Raw genomic sequence first — 24,997 nt, 5'->3', positions numbered from 1 at the left:
CTATAGAGGCAGTGTCCATGCATGGGATGGGAGAAATCAGGGTATAGATTACTCTCTCCACATGCAGGTCTTGGGGAGATGACTCCCTCTCTTACTTAACTGTAATTATGTCAGGTAGAGAATCAACATCTAGAACCAGGCTGAGAGATGGTTGTGTCTGAGTAAAGACTGCGGCATTGGACCCTAGGCAATGGTACCCTTAATGCCTAAGTCTCGTATAAGGAATGGCAACTGCAGCAGAAAAGATTTAATATTTATGGTAAATAAATAAAGGACAGGCTGAGATATCAGACAAGAACATCTCTTGTTTGGTGATTGATTGAACTATTAACAGAACAGATTGCGATTCAGGCAAGCAGAGACTCTTCCTATTAAACATATTACATTCTACATACCACATGGCTTCAGATGGAGCTGTTTAAGTGTCTAAATAAAAATCCCATGCATCGTTGCTTGATTAAAAAAATTGAATTTGCTTCACCTGTGTTTATACTTCTTGGGCCAGTATACAAGATGGAAAAACGTTCTCTTTTAAATCAAGTGAGATTAATGTGATTAGATATTCCCCTTAGCTTCTCCGTAGACACAATTTCATACCTACATGGTTTTAGTAGTTTGTGTTTGTAGCCTCGGCTCCAGCATAGGATAGCAAATAACAGCAGGGGGCTGATGTGACACCCCTTCTTGAAGGAAGGCACATGTGATGCAGAAGTTCATTTGTGCAGCTGCTAAAGCAGGACTTAAATGGGGTGGAGGGCCTCATGAATGTCATGCTCCCTGGAGGTGTTCCTCTGCGAGTTCTGTAATGGTGAGCAATGAGTTAAAATAAAATGTTGTAATAATTATGCAAAAACAGTAGCAATAAGGTGTTGTTTAACATAGTGAATTGATGACTAGATCCCTGCAAATGGACAAACCCCTGTGCCCATGTGGAGCCCTAAAGACTTCTGTGGGGCTCTGCATAGGCCGAGTGGCATACCGGCACATAGTGAATTCCAGGATCAAGACCATAGTATTATGAAAAATATATGGTAAATCACTGATGTTTTAAATTTTGGTACAAAGTTACTTTATATAGTCCGGCTATAAATGTTTCAGAGACAGATATGTACATGAACACATGAAATGATTGCAGCTCCTTAGTTGCAATACAGAGGTATTAGCTTGTGATGGCTGGGAATTGAATCTAACCTATCTATCCACAATGTTACATAGTGCACTATCACTGGTAATTATTGGGCATTACTGCTTTAACTACTTGTATTTTCTAAATTAGGTGTTATTATTTTAAATAGGCGGAACACGCTTTTTTCCTGGCAATATTATAGGTACACTGATCATGCTTTCCTAACCCTGAGATCACTAGAAATATCACAATTAATTGTGATTTTTAATTCCAATACAAATAGGTTTTTGGGTTTTTTGGTTTTTAATAAAAAACAAATAAACAGTATTTGCAATCCAGGCAGGAGACTGTGAAACTGAAATTGACTAGAAAATTACTCCAGACAAAACTGAAACTGATTACTAGTAGTCTACTTTTGTGGTCCAAACTGAGAGAAATTAAAATATAAGTAAAAATAGTAAGCAGTGAAAAATAAATTATATTTTAAAAATATTTTCGTTTTTATCTTTTCATAAAATGTAAGTATTCGTTACATGGATATAGACTTTTTTGTTTTATTTTAAATGTTTTTTAATTCATTCTTTTAACATGAGGTAATGCTCTTGTTTCTGGCATCCTGATAATTTCTCAACCATCTAATTCATATCATAAAACCCACTAGAAATTGTGGAAAATCAGTTGGGAAAGTGAAAATCAATATTTAGCCCACTGAAAGTCACGCAGCCACAAAAATGGATACAAGAGAATCAGAAGTCATTCCTTTCTGAGGATGTTTTTGTTGAATTTACAGTGTTTCCACTTGATTGGCTAAATAGCTCGCTGATCATACCTGCTGTGCCATCCCATGGAGTTTCTCAGAGTCAACGGACAGGAGCAATTTGCACTTTTGATTTACCACAGGGTTTGCAGTGCAATCTCTCAGACACTTTTGAACCAGGTTAGAGTGAGTGTCTGATCAAGATGATCGTAGCCTTGGAAAAGGGAGGGAAAACCTCTTAACTTGCCCACCAGATCATTTTATTCTCCAAACTTGCCTCTCTTCCACTTCAAAAGGTAATCTCCCACCTTGCAGACTGGAAATCAAATCTGGAATGTCTGAAAAAGAGAAGCGAGGTGGGTGAGGTAATAATTTTTATTGAATCAACTTCCATTGGTGAGGCAAGCTTTCAAGTTTGTGTCTCAAGCTTCTCTCTCTCACTGATAGAAGTTGGTCCCATAAGAGATGTTGCCTAACTCACCTTGTCTCTCTAATATTCTGGGACCAACATGGCTACAACACCACTGCATATAACGGTGTTAAAGAGGACAAACTTTGTCCATAATTTGCAATAAAAGGCCAACTTTTCCAACCAACCTCCACGTTGTTCTATTTTATATAAAATAAGATACCTGAGTTCAAGTTGTCTATCTCACAGGAGTGTTTTGGGAATATGATTAATAGTATTGATTCACTTTTAATTATTTTACTATTTAAATTTGTGTATATATAATTCCTTCTGTATACTTGGTACTATATGGAGAATAAGGACAAGATCCCCACTCTGAGGAGGTTATAACCTAAATTGAATTCAGAGCTAGCTTGTGCCCATAAGTCACTCTGATTTGGAAGAACTAGAGGTCTCATTTACCACTGCTTTGCCCCTTGTGTAATCATCTGCACTTGTGCTCAGTGGGTGTTGAATGGTAGCATGTCATACTAACTTAGCACAGGTGTAAATGATTACACAAGGGGCAAAGCAATGGTGGATCAGCCCCCATGAATGTCAAGGTCACCTAGTAGGCATAGTCCGCTGCAGTTTGTTGAAGAAATTCTAGTAGCTTGCTTCCTACTCAAAATTCTTTCAATGTAGGCATCCCATTTCTCTTGCATCTCTTACGCAGAATGTTGATGGGACCAGTCTTGGAAAAACTGTTTGCTTGGTGCTTACTACCAGGCCTAGTCCTGTGGAAGGTGTGAATACTACACACTATACAAAGGCCAACATGTTCAAACTTTTATGTGCCTGAAGTTAATTCCAAGAGCATTCTGTTAAGTTTGTCTGCATTTCCATTATAAAGCCCTGCATTTCCATTATAAAGTAAGAGAAATTGCCCTCATTTTCAGGGGGAATATTGTGTATGAGTATTGGCCATTAAAGTTTTCTCCACACTAAATGCAAAATTTCCTCTGGGTATCTTTTGCAAAATCATTTGACTGCTTTCATAATACACACAAGCTGGAAACATGAACAACAGAATTTGTGAATTGATTTTTGTGGTGGCTGGAGGAAGGGAGGTGGGTTGGCATTTCTGAATCTGAAAAATGGTTCCCAACCGCAGGTTTGGCAATGACTTTCACAACTTTAATGTTAACGACCTCATTTAGAAAATGTTTAAAACAAATAACAGTGATAACTTCTTGTTTCAGAGAAATATTATTTGCTTGTTCATAGTTTGTTTTTCAGAAAAAAAATCATAGATCTCTGACATTGTATCATGGCAATGATGTGCATGCTACATATTGCTCAAATTCCTGTTAACTATATACTCTAGAGTTGCTGTTGTCTTTTGCAGATCTACAAGGAACATAGTTGCTCAGGCTTTTGGGGAGTGAGTTGATGGCTGAGCCATGGTTTGTTAAGGGGAAGCAGAGGCATTAATACAATCAGTAAGAGAAATTGTAAGGCTTGTTGATTTCTACTTCAGTATGTGACTGAAATGATACTACTAGATTTGTTATTTTATATTAATCGTGTTTTTCAAAATGAGTCAATAGTGACTAGAACGTGAAAAAAGCACTTTTACTTTTTTTATATATATAAATCTAAATAAATGACATTACCATAGACCAAAAGGTATCTCAAGTGAATGACTTGTATCAGAGAAATCCCAAACACTGGGTAGCCTAACAAGGGAACTCATAATTCGCTATTCAGTTCAGTCGGATTCATTTAGAACCTCCCTAACAGAGGACATGCATTTTACTGAAATCTGAGGGATTTTATTCTTTATAATCATTACTGTTCTCTAAAAATAAATTAATTAAAAAGATTAAATTTATGCACACAAAATTACCATATCTGTTAGAAATAATTGTATGTAATTATGAGTATATGCTATAGGTGTATGAGTTATTCTTTATATATAGAATAACTCACACATTGAAAAACACTAATTGACAGCCTTGCTTAAATTATTAGCTTAAAGGTAAGGGATGAATGGACATGGAACTTCCTTCTCAACCCTGGAGGCGGTCTTTGTAGGTCAGGATTCAGGAACTTTGACCCTGATCCAGCACTCATTGAAGTTGATGGAAAGAAAACTAGCATAAATACCCCGGGCCTGACATGGCAATCTGATACTGTCCTATATGGACATTGGCCTGCATTAAGAGTTTAGGACAGAGTCCACATTTGGCCCATTTGTGCAAACACTGAGCGCTGTGGAAGACTCATATGTGTGAATAATTTAATCACATAAGTGTTTCCAGGATTAGGCTCTTGGTCTGAGGAACCTCTGCATACTGACACTAGTTTTGGTGAAGTATCCACAGAATTAATGCAAACTAAAAGTCCAAATTAATTACAAGTGAAACTTTGTTGACTTCAATGAAGACACAGCTGGGATGCATTTGGCTCAGAATTCAGAACACTATATTTGCTGGCCTTTATGTAAGTCACAGAGAATACTGTTCTGCCCTCCATTCACACACACAGCTGGACTGAAATTCATCAATCTTTGGGCTGGATTCTCTACTGCTACCCTCAGTGTATTCAGCACAAGGAGGTGCTGCTTAGAAGGGGAGACGTTAAGCCCTTTTTTGTGCTTCCTGGATTCTAGGATGCCCAAGGGGCTGCTTTAACCCACAGCAACTTCCCAAAGGCTGCGCATGGACTGCTCCACAGCCCAGAATAGCTGGAGTAGTGCCCAATCCACTACCCCTGAGGCCCTTCCCAGGCTTTACCAGCCCTGCACATCATTGGAGTGATGCACAAGGGTCAGCATCTGCCCTAAATGTTGATTTTTTTTTTTTTTAAATGGGAAACTAAGTGGGAGGTGGATGATGGAATTCCCCTCATTTCTACTCTCACAACCTCTGGCCAGGCAATTGTGGCCCCTCTGGCTTTCTCTGGCCTGTCCTTAATCTGATCTAGCACAGAGCTCATGTCGGCAGTGTACAGGGGCTTTGGTGGTTCCCCTTATGCAGCTGTTCTATTTATGGATCCTACTGTGGGTCTTCAGCAGCACATAGGGTCTTGTATTTGCCCCTCTGCAATAGGGTGAATTTCCTCTGTTAAGAGGAGACTTGATCTAAATGAGGTCTGATTCTACAGCTGTGCTGTTCACGGGACTTGTGTTGAAACAAATTGGAATCTTGTACGCTGGAGGATGGGAAGATCAGGTCCTGTGTTTAGTGCGCTTCGCAAGATTTAAATTGCAGTCCACAAAAGCGTGGATGGTGACCTTTTTTGTAAGCCTTTTCAGACTTTTTTTTTCTTTTTTTTAAATTCTTGATTTGCTGTTTAAAAAAAAACAAACAATTCAGCAGAAGGTCTGTGACTGACATTTCAGAGTGTAACAGGGAGAACAAAATTTCAATTTGACCCTAGCACCACAGCTGCTAAAATATTAACAGCATTAAATGCAGGTGAATCGGAAATGTGTGTGCAGGCCAAAGACTCCTCTAGGCGGTTTTATTCTGGCTTTCTTGTTCCTTCACTCACTGCCACAAGACTGGAATCTCATCTGCCTCCCTTACCCAAATGAAGAGTGACAGGGGTGATGAGAATGGTGGATATTGCAACCACATTTCTTTGATAGCAAAAGCTGCCTGTCTGATAAGATTTAACAGACAATATGGGTATTTCAGGAAATACAAAGCCACCTTTGAAAAGTGCAGAGAAACTCCAGGGAGAGATGTTTGTACAGTTTCTGGCTGATACAGTCTCTCTCTCTCTCTAATGTATGGGTAATTAATGCTCAGATTCAATTTTACATTAAAATATCCCACTGAAGCAATGTTTGGTTTTGAAAGATCCTACTTTTCAGAGGGTTGTCCGAAAAAGAACAAATCTTAATCCCTTGAGAATGCAAAAGCACAACGGCCCAAATTTGTCTTTGGTGTAACTCCATTTGCCAGGGATGTATTTGACCCAGTACGTTTTGTTGTCCTGTTCTTTAAGGCTACATTTTTCAGTATCCCCCTTTCTGTGCATGCATACTATTACTGCCCTTGCAAGTGGAAATACAGGTCTTGAGTACATAACAGCACAGATTGACCAAGCAAATCCCCAGTTGCTCTCAAAAAGGCACTAGCTGTTTGTTTGTAAAGGAGGGTTTATGCACATGAGTAATGTTACTTATGGCAGTAAAATTACTCTATGTCCAAAAGTCTTTGCAAATCAGGACCTTTGTGCCCTAAATGTGTCTGTTCACAAATTTTGTTCATAGTTTTGTTTTTGCAGGGGGTTCATGTGCAAGGTGCTGGCAGAGAGTGACAGATGTTTCTGTGGGCATAAGAATCTACAGACGGATTTTCCTTTTAATTGATTTCTTTGAAAAAAGTGTCTTGGCCATCAGTCTAGAAAAGCAAATATTGGGATTAACTGTGTTATCTGATTTAGAAATATGTTCAGCTGCATACTGTGAAAAGCAATGTGAAGTATTCTCACTACACTAATATCAGGCACTAGGTACTTGTAACTGGTCTATTTTAATGATGATGTGAGGATTAATATTTCAAAATGGTCACACACACCCTTTTTGCAACCATTAGGATTGTTAATTTCCATGAATGTCATACAGGCTCTCTTGCAGAACTAGTTAATGAGGTGAAGCAATCATTTTGGCATGACCACATTTAGATCATTGGAAAATCTGCTGCGTACATAAACAGAGGGGTTTTTTTTTGGGGGGGGGGGGGAGGTTTACAAATGTATTTAATTAGCCTGTTTTTTTTTTAAATGTAAAATGCTAAAATTAGCACTTAAATTACTAGATCTGTGTCCAAGGCATGAATTTCAGTTCTGATTACCATTAGGGAATTAATAAAAAGCCAAAATCCAGCTGTTTTCTACAAAGTTAGCCATACAATGGGTTTGGATTTTTTTTTCTAATTTATCTGACTTTCTCTCTACTACTTTATCCCTGCCTTCTTGCCTTCCCCCGACCACCGCTGCACATGAACAACTCTTGCTAGCATTCTTGCATAGCTGCCAAGAAACTGTGAACAAATTTAATGTCTGAATAACTGCTTGGTCTCCCAGTGACCTTGAAAAAATTAGTTTGCATCATTAAAAATTCATAGAAATGAAATTTTTGTGAGGAGACTGGCACATGCAAAATTAGTACTTGTTGAAATGCAGCTGGAGTAATTCAACCTAGTGAACTTTCAAAATGGTAATTCTTCTGAGAGCTAATTGCACCCACCTTACAATTTGGATTGAGTGTTGCTATTTGACTTTCTAAAATAATATCATCGTGTGTGTGTGTGTGTGTGTGTGTGTGTGTGTGTGTGTATAAAGCATAGGTAAAATGCATATGCAATTTCATAGGAGCAGAGTGTTTAAAGATTTAAGCATTGGCAAGAGGATATGTACAAGATGCAGTGACTGAGGAGGGTTGTTGGAAGAAAAAGAAATTATAATGCTTTGCTATTATCAATAGATTGTGTAGTGATCTTTGCTGTATATCCTTTGGGAATTCTGTGTACATGGTTAGCAATGTGTCTGAGTTTTGAGGTTAGGATCTGGAACCAAATACAGTCTTTTCCAAAGTCTGGGTCTGTTCAGATTGGGTCTCAAGCCTGGTCTACACTTAAAAATTAGATTGACCTACTTATGTCACTGAGGGTTGTTGAAAAGTTTGCACGCTGAACACCATAGTTAGGTTGACCTAACCCGAAGGATTCTGCCATCAACCTAGCTACCACCTCTTAGAGAGCTGGATTAATTTACTTCACTGGGAAAACCTTTTCTAGCGAGGTAGGGAGCATCTATAATATGGTGCTACAGTGACACAGCTGCAGCGCTACAGTCGTGCCACTGTAGTGTAGACATGCCCTCATTCTAGAGGAGGTCCAAAGCCACAAAAGTTAGATCTGGATTTAAATCCCAAGTTTTTTTTTTAGATTTCAGGTGTGTTTGGATTGGAGGCTCCAGCACAGACCAGTGTCTGCTGTGACATATGGATATCTATCTATCTTCATACTACAGGTTTATTGCATGCTACCTTATAAATAATGCTTGTTCTTCTTAAATACGAACCATCATCAGGGAAAAGCTAACAGAAACAGAACTGAATATGTACTACTAAAACCGCAGCATTTAGCAGCAAGGTACCCTGCCTCCCATCCAGTGAATGGCAAGATATAATTTTGGAAAAGTGCCATATGTAACCTGTTCAGGGACACAAAGCCCATAGAAACTGGGCAGTTGGAATGCTGTCCCTGTGCACAGAGAGTTCTGATTTTCATTTGGTCCTTACTGAGGCAGAACTCACACTGAAGTCATTGGTTCCATATGCATTGAATAGGACCTGATGATTTGGCTTTCTGTTTTCAACGTAAGTTTGTTGCTTTAGAAATGTTTTTAAATCCACAAGTACATTGATGCATACTGGACTTCATCCAAAGCCCATTAAAATAATGGGAGTCTGTCCATTGGCTAAATGGGCTTTTGATCAGCTACACGTGAGCTGTGGGAATAGAAAATTATTCCTTTTTATGATTAAAATTTATGGGGGCTAAATTGTGCTGTCATTAACACCAGTGTAAATTGGAAACAAGACTACTGACTTCAGTAGAGTTACTGTGGATTTACACTGGGATAACTGAGAGCAGAATGTTGCCTTGAACAGAACTGAACTGTGGTCATTTTCATTCTGGTACTTCACTCTCACTTGGAGAAGGAAAGCACGTGTCAGGATAATGCCGTTCCACCAATTTCCTCACTTATCTCTCAAGCAAAGCTAGAAATTTCTTGAAGGGTGCAGTCAAAAGTGTGAATATTTCTCTCTAATTAGCATTTGTGCCACAGCCTTGAGATCTGCCCTTGAACTCTGCTTAATTGCCAGCTCAGACTCTGTCAGTGCATACACAGTGGTCCATTTTGCTGTCACATTCTAATTAAAAAGTCATTGCTTCTCAGTAATGTTTACCACCATGCCAGAACTGAAGTGGTAGGCAGTTTAGACTGGATACGATAGAATGAAAATAAGTTTGGCTGCTTGATGTTTTCATGTTAGGATGATAATACAAGCATACATTTGGGAAACCAATTTCAATCTCTGTTGATTTTGTTTTGCTCCCTTTTTTTTTTTTTTTTAAACACAACATGTCAATTTGTATGGCTGCCTCTGCTGCTTGATGGCATTAACATATATCAGGCCACCCCTTGTGCAGAACTGTCCGGAGGTGAAACCTCTAGTGGTCTGGAATGGAAAGAGGCTGCAATTTACTGAGTCCATTATCACCTCTGGATGTGTAGAATGATAATGGAAGTGACAGAGGTGCAGCTGAAAATTGGCTCTTAATATTTTATGTGTTAAAGCTGAGAATTGGAAATCTCACACTGCTCTTCAGGGAAAATGAAGTGTGTGTCTTTTTTTCCCCTCCTCCCTCAGAAACAGAAATTCAAGTACTGGGCAAATCGAGTGTCCTATTTTGGAGGGCAAGATATTCTTATTATTTGAAATATGCTTCATCAGTGATTTTAAACAAATAATAGTTGCATGAAATATTATGAGGACTGAACACATTTATTCAGCATTTATAGGATGGTGGCATCACTATAATTACTGCAATAAAGCTTTTCAAAATGTACATACAGTGTTACTTTCTTTTTGCCAGTGTGTTCAATTGAGGGACAAGCTAAAGTGTTTGCCCTGAAGCAGCATCTTAAAATTGCTTTCTTTAAAACCTTTTTTTGCTGCTTGTAGCTTTGAAACCTGTTCTATTTCATCACTGCTGTATAATGCTTGCAAATTGTGCTCTTCTATGAAGACAAAAATATCCTTACCAAACTATTAAACAAGATTACCATGCATCCATTTATATGTAATGGGAAATGGATACAACAATTTAAAAATAAAATAGTTTCTTCTTTTAAGCGACTTCCTTTGAAAATAGCAAATTAGCTCCCTGGTCCTCCACCAACCCTTGCCCATAGACTTACTGCATCTTCTTGGTCCTGATTACAAGCAATGTCCAATTATGTCAGTTCTTGCAGATAGGATTTATTCATTTCTTATGTTTTCATATAAGTTGGATCCTTAGGGTTGAAAGTAGCTGATGAGTGCGTGTGCACTGACTCCCATGGAAGGAGAGATGGTTTGAATGAGTTGGGAGACTTTTCCCTTTCTGTTTAGTCTCTGTGTGCAAACACTAAGGGTAGGTCTACGCTGCCAGAAATAAAAAGGTGTATTCTTAATTTGAGTTTGGTAACTTGGGGTGAAATAGCAATGAAGACAAGACTCCTTGGGTGAGCAGCTCCAGTTAAAGCATATGGGAGAGCCTGAGATTGTGACTTGAGCTGCTAAGCAGAGTTAAACGCAGAGTTGCCATAAAGAACATACCTTTTATTAGCAATCTAGATATATTCTAACATAGGGAATCAGGCCACTCAGCGGCTAAGAGTATTTCCAAGACTACCAAGGTGATTGTCAAGTTTCCAGTGATCTGTACCTTCCTCGGTAAAAGTGTCATTAACTTTTCATAGTAAAGTCTTGTTTTGTACAGAATTGCTTCCCTTGAAGGGAAGGTTCTCTCTGGCCAGAATTGTGACTTACACAAGGCAACGCATTGACCTACTTTAAGACTTGCAGCTGGCTTCCTTATAGAACAGACCAGTGTTATACTGTGTCCGATATAATCACATGCAACTTTGCATGGTGGGTTTCCTGCCTGTCTGTTCACCAAGCGCTAGCTTTGAGATTGCATTTCCTGCTCTCTGCCAGGAAGGTCTGCATCAGAGAGAGGCTCAAACCAAAACCCTGAACACAAACCACCCCTTTAAAGTTGTTGTGGCTTTAAAGGGCTGCAGGTCTTGTCGTTAATACACTTGGACTAGGATGCAGAAGGCCTGGGTTCTATTAGTGGCTTTACTACAGACCACGGGCAGATTGCATAGTCTCTTAGTGCCTCCATTCCGCATTTGGGAATGAGGAATAAAAATACAGCCTCAGAGGGCTTTGGTGGGCTACATTCATTTAAAATGTGTGCGGTGCTCACATACTACAACAGGGATTGGCAACCTTTGGCATGGGGCCCATCGGGGAAGTCCGCTGGCGGGCCAGGCTGGTTTGTTTACCTGCCGCGTCCACAGGTTTGGCCGATCGCAGCTCCCGTGGGCCGCGGTTCGCCACTCCAGGCCAATGGGAGCAGCAGGAAGCGGCAGCCAGAACATCCCTCAGCCCATGCTGTGTCCCGCAGCCCCCATTGGCCTGGAACAGTGAACCGTGGCCAGTGGGAGCTGCGATTGGCCGAACCTGCGGACGTGGCAAGTAAACAAACCGTCCCGGCCCGCCAGCAGATTTCCCTGTTGGGCTGCATACCAAAGGTTGCCGATCCCTGTAATACAGTAATGAGATGATACAAGTACATAGATGGATTACTTATTGCACAACTTGTGTGCATTGTGCTTTACGAACACACATGAAGATATGGGCTTTAAGAACTTCGTCTATACGGGGTGAAGATCTGAAACTGAACCCTGATGCAGGCATCTCTGTAAAGTGTTGAGCTAAAGCCACAGAATCATCTCCGCCCGTAAGCTCTCTGTTTCTATTCTATGTATAGCTAGTCTCAGTTCACTAGGATCACCATTTGTTGTAGTTGGCTCCAACTGGATCACAGTGATAGGACTGCCGGTTTGAGAAATGGGGCAAATTGCCAGCATAATACACATCTTTTCTTCAGTGGCTCCCAACTGACTGTTACAAAAGTTAGAGAGGGTTTTTTTTTAATTAAAATGTGTTGTTATTGAAGTGAACAGTCCTGCATGCCGTATGGGGACAAATAAAATCGACACCTTCCACACCATTCACAACTGGTTTTGAGCTTGCTCTGTTTTAGATGCAGAACTGACCACCACCCTATTAAGGTTTTAATTGACTCAATTGGAGAAAAATATCAAAGAAGAAAAATGAGCAAATAACAACTGCTTTAATCCCAGAGGGATCTTTCTCAGTGTACAAATAAACCACAGTTCAGACTGTATTATATTTAGTGGGTACGTGCATGCCTGATTTATATGTCCCACTCTAAATCCATTGCAAGTGAGCAGTCAGCTTTTCTAAGAGGAAGCCCTTAGATAGATGATGAAAGATGCAAAAAATAAAATAAAATAAATGTGCAGGACATTTCAAGGAGCTTTGGGGCAAAGGAATAAGGGAAACAGTAGAGGGAGTAAAGGGAGGAGGTGGGGAATAAGAGTGAGTATGGAAAATGAGGCTCTCAAATTCATATTCCATGTCACCATAAAAGTGTTTAGCAGGAAATAAGTTTCCTAGAGCAGAACATACGTGATTTCCCCCCTCCCTTTTAGAAGGTTGACATATGAGCCACAGCCTCAACATTTGAATCCAGATTGAGATTTTGAACCCCTCAAACGTTGGGAGCGTGTGGGTCTGGGTTTTGGATCTGGTTCCATCTCTTATGTTTATAGCTGATAATAAAACAGTTCAGGATATTTTGCTTTTACCAGATGTGTATTCTGGTGATTTTTAAAAACCTTGCATTTAATAGATTCAGTTCTGGTTTCTCAGAATCAAAATGTGAACATATATGTGGTGTCACTGCTGGTGAGGGAATTAAGACTCGCCTGGGCAGACTTGCTGAGCTAGGAGGTTCAGTGTAAGCTAAAAAAACCTTGGCTATTGATACTTTTTGCTGTTTGACATTGGGTTAGTCACTTAACCTCTCTATTTTCCTCTTCTGTAAAATGGGAATATTAACACCTATCTGTCTCAGAGCAGGGCTGTGAGCAGAGATGATTGAAGATTTTAAAAATAATCATAATAACTGCAGATATAAGTGTTAGGTTCTGTTTGGTGCAAGTCGTGGGGTCAAATTATTTGTTACTATGTATTTTTGGAGAATCTCAGAGAATTCATTAAAATGTTTCTAAATCCACCAAATTTCCTGAACTTTAGCATTAAAAATGTGCTATTCTCTACTTGCTATTAGTTATTTATTATTCTCCTGTTTTAAAATATTTGTCATTCAATCAGAGAAGAAAAACAATACTATGTGACCTCGAAACAGAGGAAGTAAACAGTTTGCAAACCACCCGTCGTCTAAAAATGATTTTGCCAAACTATCTGGAAAGCACTTACAACTAGCAAACAAGTGAAAATAATTTCAAGGTGAATTCACAAATGAGTGTTTCTTAAAAAGCGGGGTGTGTATGTTGGGGGGGGGGCGGAGATGGGAAGGCTACATTCGTAACAAATAATGTGACAAAGGTCTGTGCGCAGATTAACTGGGATATTTGTATAGTCTTTTGAAAACACACAGCTCTAAATAAGTAATTATTATCTGCCCCCTACAGCTTGGAGGAGCAGAGATCACTGCCTGGTAGAAATCAAACAACATTCCCTCTACCATAGGTTTACCGCTTTTCTCAGGAGTGGGAGATACTCAGGATTTAGAAACAGAGAAGGAGTTGGAATGGGAAGAAATTCAGTATAAAGATTTTGTGTAAACAGCATTATTGATTTAAGAAGAAAACAAGAGAGGAAGAAGGTACTTGTTCTAGCAACTGAGTTTTCACACTCTTCGAGAGCAGATGGCTTAATGGTCTAAACATCTGGTTTGAAATATTTATTTTCCTTAGAGCCATCCGCTCAAATTTAGGCAAGCTTGGTTCATCCCTTCATTCTCAAGCTATAAATACTGTGCCTGATTTTTCACTTAGTTACACCAGTTTCACATTGGAGCTGGTGTATCGGGCCACGTTTCATACAGTTTACAGTGTGGATTTTTCAGACCAGGCCTTAAAAACTGAAGTTCAGTGGCCATGTTGTGGGTTTTAAAGAGCCTGTAAAGCTTTTGAGAAGAAAAGAGGTTTGGTCTGGTGCCATTGTACAACATTTCCCTCCCCTCCCCATTGATGTGCAACATTTCTTACATTGATAGATGTTGCTGCAGCGTTCTCTGTGTCTTCTACGTTTATAATCTGTGAAGTGCACTATCATGGTAACTGTATCTGAGCTCGGACTGCAGGCTTATGCATGGGGCAAGGTAGCTGTGGTCAGAGTGCCCACTGTGGGTGAAATTCACCCCACACAGAGAGCCAGCATAAGCCATATGCTTCCCTTACATCCCATTTAATGTCTCAAAGTAGGGCTTAAGTGGGATTGAAGGGAGGCATAACCCTTGTGTTGACCCTCGGCAGAGGGTTGAATTTCACCTTGTGGACGCAGGGTACATGATTGCTACCACGTGGCTACTAACAAATGCTAGGCTTAAATTTTTCTTGTAATCAAGAGTCCAAAACCCAGATAGTAATGTTATTAGAGGGCCAGTTTGGTTTGATGTTAGACACTATGTATTCTGCTGTATATTTCTCATTGCTGAATTTGTCACATTTGTGGGTTTCCTGCAGAGTTTATATTACATGGCAGTACAGTTTGGATACAAACATGTCACCTGCATGTATGGTTGTATAAGAAATTAGAGTAAGTTATTTTTTCTGTTCTTTATTAATAGAATGTATTTATTTAACAAACGAAATAAAATGAGTAATATAGAGATTATGTGCCAAATTCTGAGAGCAACACTTAGTCCACTAAATAATATTGGAGAGTGATGAAACCATAGAAGAGATTGAAAGGAGATTCAAAGAATTAACCACAAACACAGATAAGGCTACTTGCTTAGGCAATACTTAGAACAGCCCAGGACATGTTCCAGATAGATTTAATCCTTCCAATTTGCTAAGAAACTCTGGGGTTTCAAGATATAACACAGAGTGTTTCTGCTTGTAAGTTGTTGCAATCAGTGCATCAGTTTGTGTCATGTTTTGTTTGTTTTGTAAGTGAAAAAACCACAGTTCATAATTTTCTAATCAAATCTCTGTCATCCATATCAGTTTAAGCGGTCAGATCCTCAGCTGTGTCGAGCACTTCCTTAGGCCACTTTTGTACTCCTCAGTTCATGGGCCCATTCTGTGCCAGGCCAGTCCCCAGATCCCACTGCAGAAAATATAGTCTGATGGCTGCTCTAACTTGTACTGGCTGGCTGTGATCTAAAAGTACCACTCTGACAACTGAATGTTTCAATGGCATAGGGAGGCTATGGTCACACTTTCTTTTCCCACCTCCAGTGAGGGCCACAGAGGCAGTGGTGTAGGCACCACGATGGTGGCTTTATGTTACCCAAGGATTTGTCTGTACTAGGAGGGTGATCCTTCCATAGCCAGCTTAGCTGTCTTTAGGCCAGGTTTTGCACCAGCAGAGTGCCAAAGATCTTCCCTAGTGCAGGAGAGGATCTGTCTGTAGTGTTACATCTTGGATTTCAGAGAAGTTAGATAAGTTCTTGTCTAGTTCTATAGGCAGTACTGCTGCTTGGATTTCCAAGTGTAACTTTGCAAGCCTTGGCTCACCATCTAGTAAGAGGGGTCATCTGTTGACAGAATAGGTTTCCAGAGTCCTTCCACTGCAATATTTAGCATGAAAAATGTCTGTTTTGGTCATGCTTAAAAACAGTCTGCTTCCCACCACTGGGTTCCTCATGGGCGTCACCATGGGTTCTCTGCAATGGAAGAAATGAAGAAAGGATTTTTTAAAAATGACTTCAAAAGGAAAATGGAAATCCTGCACAATTCATTTCAGAAAGAATCTTCACCTCAGGGGCTTTCATGTGGCAAGGGAAAAAGAAGCAGTGGAAGACCAAATGATTTTTGAAAACTTCAGTGAAATTTGGCATGGCGGTCATCTTCAGGCTCTCTCCACTGCTGGAATAAGAAGTGAGAGAGAGAAGGTGGGTGAGGTAGTATCTTTTACTGGACCAACTCTATATGACCAACTTTAAAAGTTGATCCTATAAAAGATATTACCTACCACCTTGTCTCTCTCATATCCCAGGACCAACATGGCTACAACAACACTGCAAACAGAAATAAGTGAGTTAAAATTGCAGCAGACTGGGAACAAGATGAGAGAGGTGACAGCTTTGTCATTATTTTAATTGGATTTTCTCTTTACCTCATGACTGACATACTCAATGCTTTTCTTTCAGAGCTGTCAGCTCTCCTACCACAAATACCTTTGCATACTGTAAAGTTCCAACTAAGAAAAAAAAACTGTTCCAAGTTTATAGACCTAGGTACTGGTATAGGGATCCATATAGGGACCCTGGATCTGGAAAAATCTCCCCATCCTGGGATTTTGAGAAAGTTTGGCCCTTGAACTGGATCCATACAGTTTGAGCCTAACTCTGTAATGGACCTGAACCAGTATCCTAAGTGCAACAGACTGAAGAGAGGGAACTTTTCACCTGGATTATGATCTGAACTTTGCAACTAGCCCTCTCCACATCCTGAGATATACAAAGTGGGTGTAGTAGTGTTGGCCTATCTTAGTGCACGTGCACAGAGGCAGATTTAGATTCCATGTACAACCTTAACTAAGTCATTTTTTGACTTTGTTTGCATGGTTAAGCACTCACGAGTTCTCTTAGCTTAGGGGTTTCGATGAAATCTGATAGAACTTGATAGATAATGTATGTTTAAGGTTAGTTAGCAAGTGCCTGTTAGTTTAAATACTCTTTTCAGTCTTTCCATCATTGAAATTCCTGTTCTGATCAGCTTCAGGTGTAGAGTTAAATATCCACAACTCAATAGGATGCGTGAGTAAGTGAATCATTGGGTGGTTAAAAGGCAAGCTTCATTATAATTACATCTAACTGGTGCATATATTCTCTTCAGAAGAGAAACTAGTAAATCAGAATTTTTCTTCTATTTTTTGTTAATCTGTTGGCACCTACAAGCTCCTGCAAAATATTTACTCATGCATGGTAAAATGTCATTTTGTCTTGTTGGTGGCTCTGTTGCTGGATCCATTCAAAGTGATGAGCAACAAAAAATAGAATCATCATTAAATATCCTAACTGATGTGGTTGGATGAATCCTTATTTTACAAAACTGTTTTCCATATAAAATAATCAGCAAATTTTTTAATTGCATCTCAGCAACTTTTGGGGCCAAAATTAATATTTAATAAGCAGTTAAAGAGTTGAACAACCTTGAGTGAAGTCCTGTTGCTCTGCATGGAAGAGATTTGAATGAGTGAGACGTGCACATACGGTTCAGGTCTGGTTCTGTTATGTTTGCTGGGTTCCCATGTGGACAGGGGTGAAAGTAACTTAAAGGACTTACCGGTACTCCGGAGTCCTGAGCAGGGGGCGTGGCCTCAACTGGAAGAGGCAGGGCCTTTAAATACCCGAGCCCTTTAAATCAAGATTAAAAGGCCCCAGGGCTCCAGCTGCGGCTGGAGCCCCCGGCCTTTAAATCACCCCCGGAGCTACCAGCTGCAGAGGCAGCTGGGAGCCCCGGGGCTCATGGGCGATTTAAAGGGCCCCAGGCTCCGGCCGGCACTACCGCAGCAGAGCTCTGTGCCTGCCCTTTAAATCACTGCCGTAGCCCTGCTGCGGAGCTCAGGGGGCGCTTTAAAGGGCCAGGGGCTCCAGCCGCTGTGGGGAGCCCCGGGGGCTCTGGCAGCGGGGCTCGGTGGGGGTTTTAAAGGGCCCGGGGCTCCCTGCAGCAGCCAGAGCCCTTGGCCCTTTAAATTGCTGCCAGACCCTGCCACCGCTACCCCAGGGGCTCTGGCAGCGGGGCTTGGGCAGCGCTGTAAAGGGCCCGGGGCTCTGGCTGCTGCGGGAAGCGTGGGGCCCTTTAAAGCGCCAGCCTGGGGAAGCTGGTCCGGTCCGGCACGGCATACTGGCTCATGCCAGTATGCCGTACCAGACCATACTGGCTTACTTTCACCTCTGCATGTGGAGTGCACTGCTTTTTGCTTTTGACATAGTCTAGATTTGCTCTCCCCTCAGGCTTTGGGTGGACTTGAGACAGCCTTACTTAAACTTGATTTAACCCTCTTGGATCCAAGACACAGAGCTTTCACTTTTCTTAAAAAGGATGTTTTCCTTACAAGAAATAGTTAATTATACTTAATATATACCAGGGATCAGAAACCTTTGGCACAGGGGCCGTCAGGGAAATCCATTGGTGGGCCAGGATGGTTTGTTTACCTGCAGCGTCCGCAGGTTTGGCCGATCGCAGCTCCCAATGGCTGCGGTTCGCCATTCCAGGCCAATGGAAGCAGGGGGAAGGGGCGGCCAGCACAGCCCCTTTCCCTGAGACCCCCACCATCTGCTGGTGCCTGCCTGCCGCTGCTCACCACATCCCTCCTCCTCGGGGGGCTGCGGAGTGAGGAGGGAACGCCGTGAGTCAGCAGTGGGTAGGAGGGTCTAGTGTGGAAGTGAGGTGGCTTGCTTGGCTGTACACTGGGGCTGGCCGGGCACGGGGGGGCCAGCAGCTCGGCCCAGTGCTCAGCCTGGCATCCTGGCTTGGGGGGCCGGCAGTTTGGCCCAGCAGGGCCAGTGGCTCAGTCCGGCATGGCTGGGACCGGACCGGTGCTTGGGAGGGGGGAAGCCTACCGTGCCTGGGGTGGGCAGGCCACGGGGCTCCTCCAGTTGCGGGAGGAGGCTCTCAGGGCTCCTCCTGTTATGGGGTGAGGGACGGTTGGGGCTCCAGCGTGCAAGATGGGTGGGTGGAAGGGGCATGGCGAGTGGGCTAGCCTCCCCAAAGTGGGGGTTCACCCGCTGCCCATGTTGGTTCCCCATGTAGGTACTTATAGACTGTAATCAAGTCACCACTTAACCTTCTCTTTATTAAGCTAAACAGCTTGAGCTCCCAGATGCTATCAGTATTTTGTTTTCCAATCTTTTAATCACCCTTGTGGCTCTGCCCTGAACCCTCTCCAATTTATCAACACCCTTTTTCACTTGCCTCAGCTGCGTATTTTGTTACGGCTCACTGACCGCCTGACTTTTGTAAACACCTTTGTAATTTTGTCTGTTTGGCAAATTCACTGCCAGTACCCCAAGTCTGTCAAATGGGAGGAATTAGATCTTCCATTTCCTCCTTTTGGAAGAGAAAGCTAGAAAGGTTAGTCTCACTGCAGGACAGCAGAAGGGTTAATGTGGAACTGGTGACAAGAGGGTACTTGCCCATTTTCATAATGAGATTTCACATAGAATGCCAGGTAAAGAAAGTCCTAGAGATCTGCCATATAGGCAGAGGAAAATAGAAATATACTATGTAAAATTCATAACATACTGTTTTCTTCTATGCCCCTAAGTAGAGAAGACCAAAGCCACAGATCTAGGCAAGGAGGTGTGGAAGCGAAGAGTGTCAGCCCCGCACCGCCAGTTCAAGGTAGCTAGAAAAGTCTTTGGGACAGGGACTGCCTCTCATTAAGAATAAATGTAGTGCCAAACACAATGCAGTCCCCATCTCAACTGAGGCATCTAGGGGCTGCTGTAATACAAGTTGTTGTTTGTTATTAATTATAATACAAATATAAATACTGCAAAATGGTGTTACCAGAACTGATAAACATCTATTGCTGTACAAATACTTACGTTGCATTTGGTTTCTACAAAGATAAATGCTGGGATTTAATGTAAGGGTGCAGAGGGATATTGTGTTATGGACATGAAGCATTCATGTTCCTTCAGTATCTTCCATGGTGCATTTCTATTACATTACATTTCTGAGCTGTCCCTTTCTAAAACTGAAGGGAACAGAGTGGGACTGGCTGGCAAGATAAATCTGATTTTCCTGCAATGCTGACAGAATTGCTGCAGAGCTGTTCTCTGGAAAGAAAAAGGGCAACAGCAGTAAATGCTGTTTCCATGTAGCAAATATATTTTTGTTTGATTTTGTTTCCGTGAATGAATAAAGTCTGCACGGATTATTAATAGAGTCAGGGGCACAAGTGAGCTGGCTCTTACCCTGCCATTATCTCTAACAGGCAAATAAACGACAACTAATTGGCAGAATTAATCACACTAAAGTCCTGGGCCCTGATAAGGATCCTGCCACTCTATTTTTATTTATTTTAGCCTGGAAACAATTTAGCTCTGTTCCCCTGGATGTGCATTTTGCTTCCATTGCAGTATCATATGGCATTACGTTAGATCTTATCATTATGGCTACATTCGTGTGGCAGAGCAGCATTCCAGTGATTATATCCAACTTATTCAACTCCACTGCTAAATGAAGTGGGACAGGAAAGCTAATTTGCTGTGGAGGAAGGGTTCTTATTATCTAATCTACCCATTGTGCAAGAGAAATGTATTCTGTGTGCTACAATCCTTGATTTTAAAAAAATGTACAGCTTGTTCAGTGATGCTAAACAGAACATAGTTTTTTGCTTTATTAGTGATTTCAGACATCTGAAGACTCTCTGGGTCTTGAGGATGATAGAACTGATTGGCAAACTGTTCAGAACCTTTTATCTGAACCTTGCTGAAATTGGAAAGGGCCCGTATTCCAATTTGTGGTTCAGGTGTAACTAAGATTTCATAGAAGCAGCTTTCCTTTTGAGAATGCCACCATTCAAGGTGGAGCTCTGGGCTGCATTTATTGTCTGTCTTCACCTTTGTGGGGATGGTGGAGGAGTAATACTTATGTCCCCTGGCTGGCCCTGGCCTGCTTGCTGACTACGGCTCCCCAACATGGATCTCTAAACTGCAGATTGCCCTGTCTAAATCTTGAGAAGGAGCAGGTGTGTCTGTCATTAAGGCAACTGAGCCTTTGGGGGATGGGGGGAATCCATGTGCAGAGGGTCCCCTCCATGTTAGTCATGACTGGGAAAATGTCCGAGTCAGGACTGAATAAAAGCTGAAATACTTTACAGTAGAACCCCAGAGTTTAGAACACCTCAGGACTGGAGGTTGTTTGTAACTCTGAAACATTCATAACTCTGAACAAAGCGTTACAATTGTTCTTTCAAAAGTTTACAACTGAATCTTCTTCAGCCACATTCAGCCTTTTGTGGTGGTGGTGGTGAACATTTGAGCAATATATTTTTTAAATGGAACTGTGTTCAGAGAGTGTCAGTTTCAAGGCTGCAGGAGCAAGTAATCATTCAAGAAGCACTTGCAGGGTCATCCTGTCAGGGAACAGAGACATGACGATGGGCTTCGTTCTGATTTTACTTACACTGGTGTAAATCAAAGTGACTCCACTGAAGCAAATGGATCAACACTGGTGTAAAACCAGTGAGATATGAGAATCAGACTCCCTGCAACCATTCGCAGCACAGCTCAAATTTTAAATATGTCTGATCATTCCATACATTGCCTAGCACAGTGGGGTCCTGGTCCATCACAAGAGCTCATAGGCACTACAATAATACAAATAAGAAACCATAATAAAGGGAAGAAAATTAAAATATTGTTGTATGACCTCATGCTCTACTTCTTGGTGGGTTAGCACAAGCACACAGAGTCCCGGGAATGCTGACATTGCCACAAGCTCAATAAACAACAGAACATTAATTTATTATTTGTAAGAGTAATAATGTATTATTTGTAATGTATTATTTGTCTCCTGCTGGTGCTGACTCCAAAAACCAGTTTTGCATTCCCTCCAAGCAGGCAGTGTACCCATACTCCACTTCCCCTCTAGAAGAAGCCACACGCTCTAACGGGTGTTTGTGGATATGCCACATACAGACCCAGTCAGCACAGTAAATCTGTTACAATGTATTTGTAGCAGTCACAGAATAAAGACCAAATCGAAGGAAATCATGATCTCAATGTGAAAAACCTGCCAAATAAACTATTTATTGAAAATTATTCTTTCAGCTATAGTAAAAACTCATTAAAGATCTCTGAGTTTGAGACCCTGGAATTACTCCCAAGAGTCAAGGTTTCAGGATTGGGCCCATTTAACTTCTTGTGTTGGAAAATACACTTTCCCCACTCATCTGCATGCTGTTGATTTAGAAGGTTTGCATTCAGATAGATTTATTTCTTGGATTTCAGCTGAAGTAGAGAAAACCCCGCTCGTGTGAGCAAACTTGGAGTTAGACTATTTCACGCTAAAAATAAGCAAGATAAGGTATCAAACTTAAACCCTTCAGATGTATGCAGTATTGTGCCAGTCGTTCTAGGATTACTTTATGGTCTGACTAAACCTAAAAAAGCAGGACAATCTGTTTGACTGCTAGTCCATTCTTAATGCATGCTGTTGTACCTAAATATGGTGGCTGATAAGGGATATGGGCCCACTCACTGATGTAATACAGCATGAGAGAGGACCATATGAACTGCAGTATCTTGTCACAACAGGGTATATTAAGAACAGAATGCAGGACTTAACTCTGCATTTCCCTGCCTTTGTCAATTTACGTCTGACCACAGATGTCATCTTAATGCAATTTTAAAATTTAATATATTTTAAAATTTTAATAGTCTGACTTCCCATTAAAGGGAATAGGGAGTTTGCGTAATATGTTAGTACTGTAGCAAAGATAGTAGATATGGCTAAAACCAAAACATCAGATCACAACAAACCTGAACTTTGGAAAGTTCAAATTCAGTACTACACCAAGCCTAAAATTATGCTCTTAAATCTACATCTGTGCATTGGTTTTGAATGAGTCTTATACTGCTAAGTAACAGGTCTGATTTAGGGAGTCTAAATAAGGATTATGGGGCATAACTTTAGGCTGTTTTAACTCCAAACTTTGTATCTTGGCCTATTTCTATTATGTAGCATGCAGGGACACACACACACACACGTACGTACGTATGTACCTACGTAAATGAACTCAGCAGAGATTGCATATTCAAAAGCATTCAGATACTATCACACATCAAAACTTTAGGGACAGTGCTCTTAGGATTTGGCTCTGATGGTGTACAATGTCTTTCATACAAATTGTATTTCAAAACACTTCACAGAGTTTCACAATAGTTACAGAATGATTTGCAGCATCTGCTTAGGGTGACACTGTCATGGTTAATAAGCTCAAAACAGACTTTTTTCTTCTTCTTATACTTGTAAATGTCCACTACATTCTTTCCCACGTTTAAAACCCCCCCCACCAATACTGTAAAGAAATGAATACAATAAAGTTTTGGAGCCAATGTATCCTCAATGAACCCAGTAACAAAGAAGTGTATGTATAAATGTCAGGGGGCAAATATATTCAGGAAAGGAACAGATACATGTTTCCAAATGGTTACTGCTGACAGCAGTGGGGGAAAAAATCTATGTTTAAATTACCAGAAATACATATCTTGACAGCATGCTTTCAGACCCTACAACTATCTGCATGCAGTCTATAGAAATAGCATTATCCCACGAACATCTATGAGAGCTTAATTACTAAATAATAGTACTTTTTATAACACATATCATTGTTCTAAATATACCTATCTCCACACAGTTATAAAAAGCAGCTGCAATGTAGGCTTCTGCATAACTAGTTTGGAAATACAAATATCTCTCTACCAAGAACAAAAAGAGTGTCGTACACATTATGGACTAAAATCCAGATCCTGCCAAGACTTATGAACATGTTTAACTTTACACACTGTGAGTAGTCACATTGAAATACATGAAATTATTCAGAGGGGAAAATCCTGTTCACACTGAAGTCAATGGCAAAACTTCTGTAGGTTTGAATGGGGCCAGCCAGGATTTCACCCCCATTGTATGAAGTGAAGTATGTATCTAAATTTTGCCTGTTTGGGACCTTAAAGCCAAACTGGACCCTCAGATACACCTGTATGACCTTTCTGAAGTCAATGATATTGCATAGGTGCAACTGAGGGACTAGCTGTCTGAAATATTTGTTGTGTGTTTGTTTGTTTGTTTTGTTTTTTAAACTGGTGACATAAGAACCTCCTAAGGGCTGTTTTGGGATAAGCACCCAGAAGGTGGTTTGAACAAGACAGCTGCTGCAGTTGTGGCCAACAAATCAATCAATCCTTATTTGATATTTTCTAACAAGTTGACTTCTGCACAAGGTAACAAAAGCAAATTCGGCCAAGATTTTCAAACTTGGTGTCCAAAGTCAGGAACTTACATCCATATAAAGGCACCAAACAAAATTGACTTTTTGCGAAGGTACTGAGGACCCACAAGTCCCAGTGAGTTCAATGGGAGCTCAGGTGCTCTTCATACCTCCAAGAATCCAGACATGGTTATTTAAGAATAGGTACAGATATAAGTGCCTGACTTTAGGCACCCAAGTTAGAAAATTTTGGCATGTACTGTTGTTTAAGTTAATGCTGTGCAGAAGAAGGTCAGAGGCTTTACCGCTCTGTACGTGTGGATAAAGTTGAGCATGTGAGTAAGTCTTCCCAGAATCAGGAGTTAAGTTAAGATTTTAACCCTAGTCTCAAGAGGTGAGTGGGTCATGCCTTAGTCTATTTTATGTTTTAAGCTAACACAGTGCAGAAGCTGAACATTAGAAACTATCAAATAGAGGTTTTCTTCTGCACCAGCTTGGCAGTAAATGTCTAATTTTAAAACGTAATTTAAATAATTTTATTAAAACCAAATTTGCATTTGGACTGATATAACTTTTGTGCCAAGTTCCGGCATGATGCTGTGCAGTATGACTAAGTTGCATACTCCTAAAAGAAAGGGATTTATAATGGAAAGGTTGAGAGACTCTTAATTCCAACGATCTTAAAACTGCAGATGGATGTAATTGAAAGTAATGATCCAGTGCTTTCATGAGTACTTTTGAAAATTCAGCCACTCCTTTATATCTAAATATCAGTGAGATGTAAGTGTTAATTTTGTTTTCAATGCACTTTTAATTGTGTTTCTTGTTTTCTCTTGTGATGCCATCCACCTGCCCATG

General features: G+C 40.8%; 1 protein-coding gene and 1 long non-coding RNA gene across 2 annotated transcripts in view; one reads left to right on the top strand and one right to left on the bottom strand.

Moving 5' to 3' along the window:
• UNC5C (unc-5 netrin receptor C) overlaps window positions 1-24,997 on the top strand; it is a 362,184-nt gene that overhangs the window by 102,544 nt on the left and 234,643 nt on the right. The gene's annotated exons all lie outside the window — the stretch shown is intronic.
• Window positions 14,911-24,997, bottom strand: part of LOC311519501 — a 44,754-nt gene continuing 34,667 nt past the window's right edge. The window contains exon 3 of the long non-coding RNA XR_014711292.1: window positions 14,911-15,857. This is a non-coding gene — a long non-coding RNA (uncharacterized lncRNA). The remainder of the gene's footprint in view (window positions 15,858-24,997) is intronic.

The sequence above is a fragment of the Lepidochelys olivacea genome, assembly GCF_965140295.1.
Source record: "Lepidochelys olivacea isolate rLepOli2 genome assembly, chromosome: 4".
In the NCBI taxonomy this organism is placed as follows: domain Eukaryota; kingdom Metazoa; phylum Chordata; order Testudines; family Cheloniidae; genus Lepidochelys; species Lepidochelys olivacea.
The sequence above is the reverse complement of the archived record's forward strand: the minus strand, read 5'-3'. Positions and strand labels throughout refer to the sequence as shown.